The sequence below is a fragment of the Colossoma macropomum genome, unplaced genomic scaffold (assembly GCF_904425465.1).
Source record: "Colossoma macropomum unplaced genomic scaffold, Colossoma_macropomum, whole genome shotgun sequence".
NCBI lineage: Eukaryota > Metazoa > Chordata > Actinopteri > Characiformes > Serrasalmidae > Colossoma > Colossoma macropomum.
Genome location: NW_023494796.1, coordinates 5545727 through 5556296, shown reverse-complemented (window position 1 = coordinate 5556296; position 10570 = coordinate 5545727).

Genomic DNA, 10570 nt, shown 5'->3' with positions numbered 1-10570 from the left:
TGTCTGAGTGTGAGTGTATGAGGAGTGTATGAGTGTGAGTGTATGAGGTGTGTATGAGTGTGAGTGTATGAGTGTGAGTGTATGAGGTGTGTATGAGGTGTGTATGAGTGTGAGTGTATGAGGTGTGTATGAGTGTGAGTGTATGAGGTGTGTATGAGTGTGAGTGTATGAGGTGTGTCTGAGTGTGAGTGTATGAGGAGTGTATGAGTGTGAGTGTATGAGGTGTGTCTGAGTGTGAGTGTATGAGGAGTGTATGAGTGTGAGTGTATGAGGTGTGTATGAGTGTGAGTGTATGAGGAGTGTATGAGTGTGAGTGTATGAGGTGTGTATGAGGTGTGTATGAGTGTGTGTGAGTGTATGAGGTGTGTATGAGCGTGTATGAGTGTGAGTGTATGAGGTGTGTGAGTGTATGAGTGTGTATGAGGTGTGTATGAGTGTGAGTGTATGAGTGTGTATGAGGTGTGTATGAGTGTGAGTGTATGAGGTGTGTATGAGTGTGTGTGTATGAGGTGTGTATGAGGTGTGTATGAGTGTGAGTGTATGAGGTGTGTCTGAGTGTGAGTGTAGGAGGTGTGTCTGAGTGTGAGTGTATGAGGTGTGTATGAGTGTGAGTGTATGAGTGTGAGTGTATGAGGTGTGTCTGAGTGTGAGTGTATGAGGTGTGTATGAGGTGTGAGTGTATGAGGTGTGTATGAGTGTTAGTGTATGAGTGTGTATGAGGTGTGTATGAGTGTGAGTGTATGAGTGTGAGTGTATGAGGTGTGTATGAGTGTGAGTGTATGAGTGTGAGTGTATGAGGTGTGTATGAGTGTGAGTGTATGAGTGTGTATGAGTGTGAGTGTATGAGGTGTGTCTGAGTGTGAGTGTATGAGTTTGTATGAGTGTGAGTGTATGAGGTGTGTCTGAGTGTGAGTGTATGAGTGTGAGTGTAGGAGGTGTGTCTGAGTGTGAGTGTATGAGTTTGTATGAGTGTGAGTGTATGAGGTGTGTCTGAGTGTGAGTGTCTGAGTGTGAGTGTATGAGTTTGTATGAGTGTGAGTGTATGAGGTGTGTCTGAGTGTGAGTGTATGAGTGTGAGTGTATGAGGTGTGTCTGAGTGTGAGTGTATGAGTGTGAGTGTATGAGGTGTGTATGAGTGTGAGTGTATGAGTGTGAGTGTATGAGGTGTGTCTGAGTGTGAGTGTAGGAGGTGTGTGTGAGTGTATGAGGTGTGTATGAGTGTGTGTGAGTGTATGAGGTGTGTATGAGTGTGAGTGTAGGATGTGTGTGTGAGTGTATGAGGTGTGTATGAGTGTGTGTGAGTGTATGAGGTGTGTATGAGTGTGTATGAGTGTGAGTGTATGAGGTGTGTGAGTGTATGAGTGTGTATGAGGTGTGTATGAGTGTGAGTGTATGAGTGTGTATGAGGTGTGTATGAGTGTGAGTGTATGAGGTGTGTATGAGTGTGAGTGTATGAGGTGTGTATGAGGTGTGAGTGTATGAGGTGTGTATGAGTGTTAGTGTATGAGTGTGTATGAGGTGTGTATGAGTGTGAGTGTATGAGTGTGAGTGTATGAGGTGTGTATGAGTGTGAGTGTATGAGTGTGAGTGTATGAGGTGTGTATGAGTGTGAGTGTATGAGTGTGAGTGTATGAGGTGTGTATGAGTGTATGAGGTGTGTCTGAGTGTGAGTGTATGAGTGTGAGTGTATGAGGTGTGTCTGAGTGTGAGTGTATGAGTGTGAGTGTATGAGTTTGTATGAGTGTGAGTGTATGAGTGTGAGTGTATGAGGTGTGTCTGAGTGTGAGTGTATGAGTGTGAGTGTATGAGGTGTGTCTGAGTGTGAGTGTATGAGTGTGAGTGTATGAGGTGTGTATGAGTGTGAGTGTAGGAGGTGTGTGTGAGTGTATGAGGTGTGTATGAGTGTGTGTGAGTGTATGAGGTGTGTATGAGTGTGAGTGTAGGATGTGTGTGTGAGTGTATGAGGTGTGTATGAGTGTGTGTGAGTGTATGAGGTGTGTATGAGTGTGTATGAGTGTGAGTGTATGAGGTGTGTGAGTGTATGAGTGTGTATGAGGTGTGTATGAGTGTGAGTGTATGAGTGTGTATGAGGTGTGTATGAGTGTGAGTGTATGAGGTGTGTATGAGTGTGAGTGTATGAGGTGTGTATGAGTGTGAGTGTATGAGGTGTGTATGAGGTGTGTATGAGTGTGTATGAGGTGTGTATGAGTGTGAGTGTATGAGTGTGAGTGTATGAGGTGTGTATGAGTGTGAGTGTATGAGGTGTGTATGAGTGTGAGTGTATGAGTGTGAGTGTATGAGGTGTGTATGAGTGTATGAGGTGTGTCTGAGTGTGAGTGTATGAGGTGTGTCTGAGTGTGAGTGTATGAGTGTGTATGAGGTGTGTATGAGTGTGAGTGTATGAGGTGTGTATGAGTGTGAGTGTATGAGTGTGTATGAGTGTGTATGAGTGTGAGTGTATGAGGTGTGTATGAGTGTGAGTGTATGAGGTGTGTATGAGTGTGAGTGTATGAGGTGTGTATGAGTGTGTATGAGTGTGAGTGTATGAGGTGTGTATGAGGTGTGTGAGTGTATGAGTGTGTATGAGGTGTGTATGAGTGTGAGTGTAGGAGGTGTGTCTGAGTGTGAGTGTTTAAGGTGTGTATGAGTGTGAGTGTATGAGTGTGAGTGTATGAGGTGTGTATGAGTGTGAGTGTATGAGGTGTGTATGGGTGTGAGTGTATGAGGTGTGTATGAGTGTGAGTGTATGAGTGTGTATGAGTGTGAGTGTATGAGGTGTGTATGAGGTGTGAGTGTATGAGGTGTGTATGAGTGTGAGTGTATGAGGTGTGTATGAGTGTGAGTGTATGAGGTGTGTATGAGGTGTGAGTGTATGAGGTGTGTATGAGTGTGAGTGTATGAGGTGTGTATGAGGTGTGAGTGTATGAGGTGTGTATGAGGAGTGTATGAGTGTGAGTGTATGAGGTGTGTATGAGGTGTGAGTGTATGAGGTGTGTATGAGTGTGAGTGTAGGAGGTGTGTATGAGGTGTGAGTGTATGAGGTGTGTATGGGTGTGAGTGTATGAGGTGTGTATGAGGTGTGAGTGTATGAGGTGTGTATGAGTGTGAGTGTATGAGTGTGTATGAGTGTGAGTGTATGAGGTGTGAGTGTATGAGGTGTGTATGAGTGTGAGTGTAGGAGGTGTGAGTGTATGAGGTGTGTATGAGTGTGAGTGTAGGAGGTGTGTATGAGTGTGAGTGTATGAGGTGTGTATGAGTGTGAGTGTATGAGGTGTGTATGAGTGTGAGTGTAGGAGGTGTGTCTGAGTGATGAGTGTGTATGAGTGTGAGTGTATGAGTGGGAGTGAGGTGTGTATGAGTGTGAGTGTATGGGTGATGTAGAGTGTCTGAGTGTGAGTGTGAGTGTGTATGAGGTGTGTATGAGTGTGAGTGTATGAGGTGTGTATGAGTGTGAGTGTATGAGTGTGAGTGTATGAGGTGTGTCTGAGGTGTGTATGAGTGTGAGTGTATGAGGTGTGTCTGAGTGTGAGTGTGAGTGGAGGTGAGTGTTGAGTGTGAGTGTATGAGGTGTGTATGAGTGTGAGTGTATGAGTGTGAGTGTATGAGGTGTGTATGAGTGTGAGTGTATGAGGTGTGTTATGAGTGGTATGAGTGTGATGGTGTGTAGAGGTGTGTATGAGTGAGTGTATGAGGTGTGTATGAGTGTGAGTGTTTAAGGTGTGTATGAGTGTGTGAGTGTGAGTGTATGAGGTGTGATGAGTGTGAGTGTATGAGTGTGAGTGTATGAGGTGTGTATGAGTGTGAGTGTATGAGGTGTGTATGAGTGTGAGTGTAGGAGGTGTGTCTGAGTGTGAGTGTATGAGTTTGTATGAGTGTGAGTGTATGAGTGTGTTGAGGTGATGTTGAGTGTGAGTGTATGAGTGTTGATGAGTGTATGAGGTGTGTATGAGTGTGAGTGTATGAGGTGAGTGTATGAGTGTGAGTGTGATGAGAGTGTGAGTGTATGAGGGTGTTGAGTGTGAGTGTATGAGGTGTAGTGTATGAGGTGTGTATGAGTGTGAGTATGAGTGTGTATGAGTGGTAGAGTGGAGTGTATGAGGTGTGTATGAGTGTGTATGAGTGTGTATGAGGTGTGTATGAGGTGTGTATGAGTGTGAGTGTATGAGTGTGTATGAGTGTGAGTGTATGAGTGTGTATGAGGTGTGTATGAGTGTGAGTGTATGAGTGGTGTATGAGGTGGTATGAGGTGTGTATGAGTGTAAGTGTATGAGGTGTGTATGAGTGTGAGTGTATGAGTGTGAGTGTATGAGGGTGTATGAGTGTTAGTGTATGAGTGGTATGAGGTGTGTATGAGTGTGAGTGTATGAGTGTGTGTGAGTGTATGAGTGTGAGTGTATGAGGTGTGTATGAGTGAGTGTATGAGTGATGAGGTGTGTATGAGGGTGTGAGGTGAGTAGAGGTGTGTATGAGTGTGAGTGTTTGAGGTGTGTATGAGGTGTGTATGAGTGAGTATAGGTGTGTATGAGGTGTGTTGAGTGTGAGTGTATGAGGTGTAGTGATGAGTGTGAGTGTTGAGTGTAGAGGTGTGATGAGTGAGTTGAGTGTATGAGTGTGTATGAGTGTGAGTGTATGAGTGTGGTATGAGTGTGTATGAGTGTGAGTGTATGAGGTGTGTATGAGTGTGAGTGTATGAGGTGTGTATGAGGTGTGTATGAGTGTGAGTGTATGAGTGTGAGTGTATGAGGTGTGTATGAGTGTGAGTGTATGAGTGTGAGGTGTATGAGGTGTGTATGAGTGTGAGTGTATGAGGTGTGTATGAGTGTGAGTGTATGAGGTGTGTATGAGTGTGAGTGTATGAGGTGTGTATGAGTGTGAGTGTATGAGGTGTGTATGAGTGTGTAGAGTGAGTGTATGAGGTGTGTATGAGTGTGAGTGTATGAGGTGTGTATGAGGTGTGTATGAGGTGTGTATGAGTGTGTGTGAGTGTGAGTGTATGAGGTGTGTATGAGTGTGAGTGTATGAGGTGTGTATGATGGAGTTGAGTTGTATGAGTGTGAGTGTATGAGGTGTGTATGAGGTGTGTATGAGTGTGAGTGTATGAGGTGTGTATGAGTGTGAGTGTATGAGTGTGAGTGTGAGTGTTGAGGTGTGTATGAGTGTGAGTGTATGAGGTGTGTATGAGTGTGAGTGTATGAGTGTGTATGAGTGTGAGTGTATGAGTGTGAGTGTATGAGGTGTGTATGAGGTGTGTATGAGGTGTGTATGAGTGTGAGTGTATGAGGTGTGTATGAGGTGTGTATGAGGTGTGTATGAGTGTGAGTGTATGAGGTGTGTATGAGTGTGAGTGTATGAGTGTGTATGAGGTGTGTATGAGTGTGTATGAGTGTGAGTGTATGAGGTGTGTATGAGGTGTGTGAGTGTATGAGTGTGTATGAGTATGAGTGTGTATGAGGTGTGTATGAGTGTGAGTGTATGAGGTGTGTATGAGTGTGAGTGTATGAGGTGTGAGTGTATGAGGTGTGTATGAGTGTGAGTGTATGAGGTGTGAGTGTATGAGGTGTGTATGAGTGTGAGTGTATGAGGTGTGTATGAGTGTGAGTGTATGAGGTGTGTATGAGTGTGAGTGTATGAGGTGTGTATGAGTGTGAGTGTATGAGGTGTGTATGAGTGTGAGTGTGAGTGTATGAGTGTGAGTGTAGGAGGTGTGTATGAGTGTGAGTGTATGGGTGAGTGTATGAGGTGTGTCTGAGTGTGGTGTATGAGTGTGTAGGGTGAGGTGTGTATGAGTGTGAGTGTATGAGTGTTGCTGTGGTGTATGAGTGTGAGTGTATGAGGTGTGTCTGAGTGTGAGTGTATGAGGTGTGTATGAGGTGTGTATGAGTGTGAGTGTATGAGGTGTGAGTGTATGAGGTGTGTATGAGTGTGAGTGTATGAGGTGTGAGTGTATGAGGTGTGTATGAGGTGTGTATGAGTGTGAGTGTATGAGGTGTGTATGAGTGTGTATGAGGTGTGTATGAGTGTGAGTGTATGAGTGTGTATGAGTGTGAGTGTATGAGGTGTGTGTGAGGTGTGTCTGAGTGTGAGTGTATGAGGTGTGTATGAGTGTGATGAGTGTGAGTGTAGGTGTGTATGAGGTGTGTATGTGTATGAGTGTGAGTGTATGAGTGTGAGTGTATGAGGTGTGTATGAGTGTGAGTGTATGAGTGTGAGTGTATGAGGTGTGTATGAGTGTGAGTGTATGAGGTGTGTATGAGTGTGAGTGTATGAGGTGTGTAGGTGTGAGTGTATGAGGTGGTGTATGAGTGTGAGTGTAGTGAGGTGTGTATGAGTGTGAGTGTATGAGGTGTGTATGAGGTGTGTGAGTGGTGTGAGGTGTGTATGAGGTGGTGTGAGTGTATGAGGTGTGTATGAGTGTGAGTGTATGAGGTGTGTATGAGTGTGAGTGTATGAGGTGTGTATGAGGTGTGTATGAGGTGTGTATGAGGTGTGTATGAGTGTGAGTGTATGAGGTGTGTATGAGGTGTGTATGAGTGTGAGTGTATGAGGTGTGTATGAGTGTGTATGAGTGTGAGTGTATGAGGTGTGTGTGAGGTGTGTATGAGTGTGAGTGTATGAGGTGTGTATGAGGTGTGTATGAGTGTGAGTGTATGAGGTGTGTATGAGTGTGTATGAGTGAGTGTATGAGGTGTGTATGAGGTGTGTATGAGTGTGAGTGTATGAGTGTGTATGAGGTGTGTATGAGTGTGAGTGTATGAGTGTGTATGAGGTGTGTATGAGTGTGAGTGTATGAGGTGTGTATGAGTGTGAGTGTATGAGTGTGTGAGTGTGATGAGGGTGTGTATGAGGGTGTTGAGTGTATGAGTGTGAGTGTATGAGGTGTGTATGAGGTGTGTGAGTGTATGAGTGTGAGTGTATGAGTGTGTATGAGGTGTGTATGAGGTGTGTATGAGTGTGAGTGTATGAGGTGTGTATGAGGTGTGTGAGTGTATGAGTGTGTATGAGTATGAGTGTGTATGAGGTGTGTATGAGTGTGAGTGTATGAGTGTGTATGAGTTGTGTATGAGTGTGAGTGTATGAGGTGTGTATGAGTGTGAGTGTATGAGGTGTGTATGAGTGTGAGTGTATGAGTGTGTATGAGGTGTGTATGAGGTTTGTATGAGTGTGAGTGTATGAGGTGTGTGTGAGTGTGAGTGTATGAGGTGTGTATGAGTGTGAGTGTATGAGGTGTGTATGAGTGTGAGTGTATGAGGTGTGTATGAGTGTGAGTGTATGAGTGTGAGTGTATGAGGTGTGTATGAGGTGTGAGTGTATGAGGTGTGTATGAGTGTGAGTGTATGAGGTGTGTATGAGTGTGAGTGTATGAGGTGTGTATGAGGTGTGTATGAGTGTGAGTGTATGAGGTGTGTATGAGTGTGAGTGTATGAGGTGTGTATGAGTGTGAGTGTATGAGGTGTGTATTATGCTCTTAGGGAGTTTTTGAGTTTTGGTTCCTCTCAGTGGTTTTCTTTATGTTCTTAGGGAGGTTTTGAGTCTTGGTTCCTCTCAGTGGTTTTCTTTATGTTCTTAGGGAGGTTTTGAGTCTTGGTTCCTCTCAGTGGTTCTTCCTCCTGCTCTTAGGGAGTTTTTCCTTCTCTTTATGACGCTCATTAGGAAGACTGTCCAGCATTTCTGGAAAGCAGCTTTGTGGAAATCACCCTTCAAGTAAAACTGCACTGAACTGAGGCTCCATCCATAAAGCTTTGTATTTGCAGGAGGAATAATTCAGCCTCCCTCTTCATTTTACATGATTAACGATGTTAGTTACCAGCTTCTACTCACTCAGTGTGGTTTTCTTCTCTTTTTGGCTGCAACAGGGCAGGAAGTGCCAAATGAAACTCCCGTAAAAAGAGTTCTTAATCCTGCTTTTGTAGTATTTTAATGATTGATGATGTTTCCAACTTCAGTAAATTACATAACCGGCTCTTATGTAACGTTTGCTTTTGTCGACTGGACACTTAAAATAAGTGGTCAGTGCAGTTGTAGCTTTGCTGGAGCTTTCTGATTGCAGGAGTACAGAAGAAGTACTGTAAAAAAAACAGAAAGAAAGAAAAAACAGAACTGAATTAATCTGGATGGAATTTGGGCTCCAGCTAAAGTCTTATACGAAGAATTCCATTTACCTTCAGTTTCATAAACCATTTAACAACATCAGCTGTTGACAACATCGCTTTAACATTTCATGATGAATGGACCAATGGAAATTATCCAAAATTACATGGAATAGAAGTGGTTTCAGAAGTGGTCAGATACTATTAACTTGGAGTTGACCGCTACCATCTCCCACATAAATATACACTAGGAATAGCTAACATTACGTTAGCTACCAGCTAGCTGTGCTGGGCTGTTTTTAGTCTCAAGTGATTGCTAACATGATTCCATACACATAGTAATGATTCTTACTAGGGCTGTGATCAGTCAATCCAGATAATATACTGATAAACATCATTATATACATTAATTTGTATGGTTTATTCTTTAGCAGAATGGGCTGTTATGTGTCTGGCCAAAAGAACAATAGTAACGTTGAGTTTTAGGGAGAGGACCATGCCTGAAACCCCTCCTTCTTCCAATCTAACACCCTATAAATTCACATCCTCACCTTCTGTTCCCGTGATGAAGGGTTCACAGTCCCCACCACCTACCCATCTCCCTGTTCCTCAGTCCGGCATCAGTCCTACTACAGCTATGAGGGATCTGGCCTTCTAGCTACAGACAGAAGCTGCCCAGAACTCCAGCCCAAGTTCTCAAAGTTCTCCCCCCTCCCTCAATCAGTCTTCCCTCATACTACCACCACCATGTTGAAGGCACAGTCTGACCTCACAAACGTTGGTTTGTATTCCTCGCACAGGAAGGAAAACCCTACTTATTGATTTCATGGCCATTATATGCAGTCGATCAGCCAAGACTTTGTTTTTTGTTGTCTAAACTTTGCTTTTTTAGTTTGGAATTGGAGCTGCTAAGCTACTGTTGCTAGCCAGCACTGGAATAAAGCAGCCACCTCTGCCAGATGCCTGACTCCCCCAGCCACGAGACGCAGCAGGAAGCCAGTGCTCAAATCTTGTATGCTGACAAGTGCCATGTCAGACAGCGGCAGGGTGACTACAACCATAAAAGGTGGTGTGAAGACAAGGGCCATGAGAGACGACGGGAGGACGACGAGGGCCGCAAAAGATGATGGGAGGACCATTACAACCATGAGAGGTGGTGTGAGGATGGTGCCTGAGCCCCACATGCTGACAAAAAGCCACCAGAGACAGCAGAGGGATGACTACAACTGTGAAAAGGCAGCGTGAACATGGTGCCTGAGCATTGCCGACAAGGGCCATGAGAAATGATAGGAGGACGACGAGGGCTGCAAAAGATGGGAGGATGACTACAGGCATGAGAGGTGGCCTGAGGATGGCACTTGAGCCCCGCCCGCCGACAGGGGCCATGAGAGACGACGGGAGAACAACGAGGGCCACAAAAGATGATGGGAGGATGATTACAGCCATAGCAGGTACTGTGAAAATGGTGCCGTAGCCCCACATGTCAACTAGAGTCGTCAGAGACAGTGGAGGGACGACTACAACCGTAACAGGTGGTGTGAAGACAGTGCCTGAGCACTGCATGCTTACAAGGGCTATGAGAGATGACAGGAGGACAATGAAGGCCACAAAAGATGATGGGAGGATGACTACAGCCATAGCAGGCACTGTGAGAAAGGTACTGTAGCTACACATGTCGACAAGGGCCATGAGAGACAGCGGAGGCATGACTACATGACTACAACCTGAGCACTGCATGCTGACAAGGGCCATGAGAGACGATGGGAGGATGACATGGTTCGCAAAAGATGATGGGAGGATGACTACAGCCGAGGATGACACCTCAGCCCTGCGTGCTGACAAGGGCCACGTAAGACAACAAAGGAATGGCTACAACCATAAAATGTGGCATAAAGGTGGCACTGCGTGCCGAAAAAATGCCATGAGAGACGACGGGAGGATGACAAGGTCCGCAAAAGATGAGGGGACAACTACAGCCATAAGAGGTAGCCGTAGCAGGCACTTTGAGAACGGTGCCGTAGCCCCACATGACGACAAGGGCCGTGAGAGATAGTGGAGGTATGACTACAACCGTAAAAGGTGGTGTGAAGACGGTGCCTGAGCACTGCCTGACAACAAGGGCCATGAGAAATGACAGGAGCCCAAGCTCTGCTTGCTAAGCCTGTTCCACAGCAAGTGCCTGACGTTTGATCCTGGTGGCTGAGTGGTGGAGCGGGGGCGATCACAGGGAGGTGGAGCAGTGAGATCTCTCAGTCCCTCTCGGCTCAGGTGCTCGCGATGCCCTTAACGAGAGCCGGCTGATGCTGGTTTGGCTTTGACAGCGTGGGCACCTTTAAAAGCCGCGGAGAGACGAGGCAGATAAGTAGCAGCAAATGATGATGGTTTCTTTTTTTTAAAGGACTGAAAAGACAGAGGCCACTGAAAACCGGCATTCGGTTGGGTAATTTGGTTTTGTGTTGTGTAAAGGAACAAATGCTGCAACC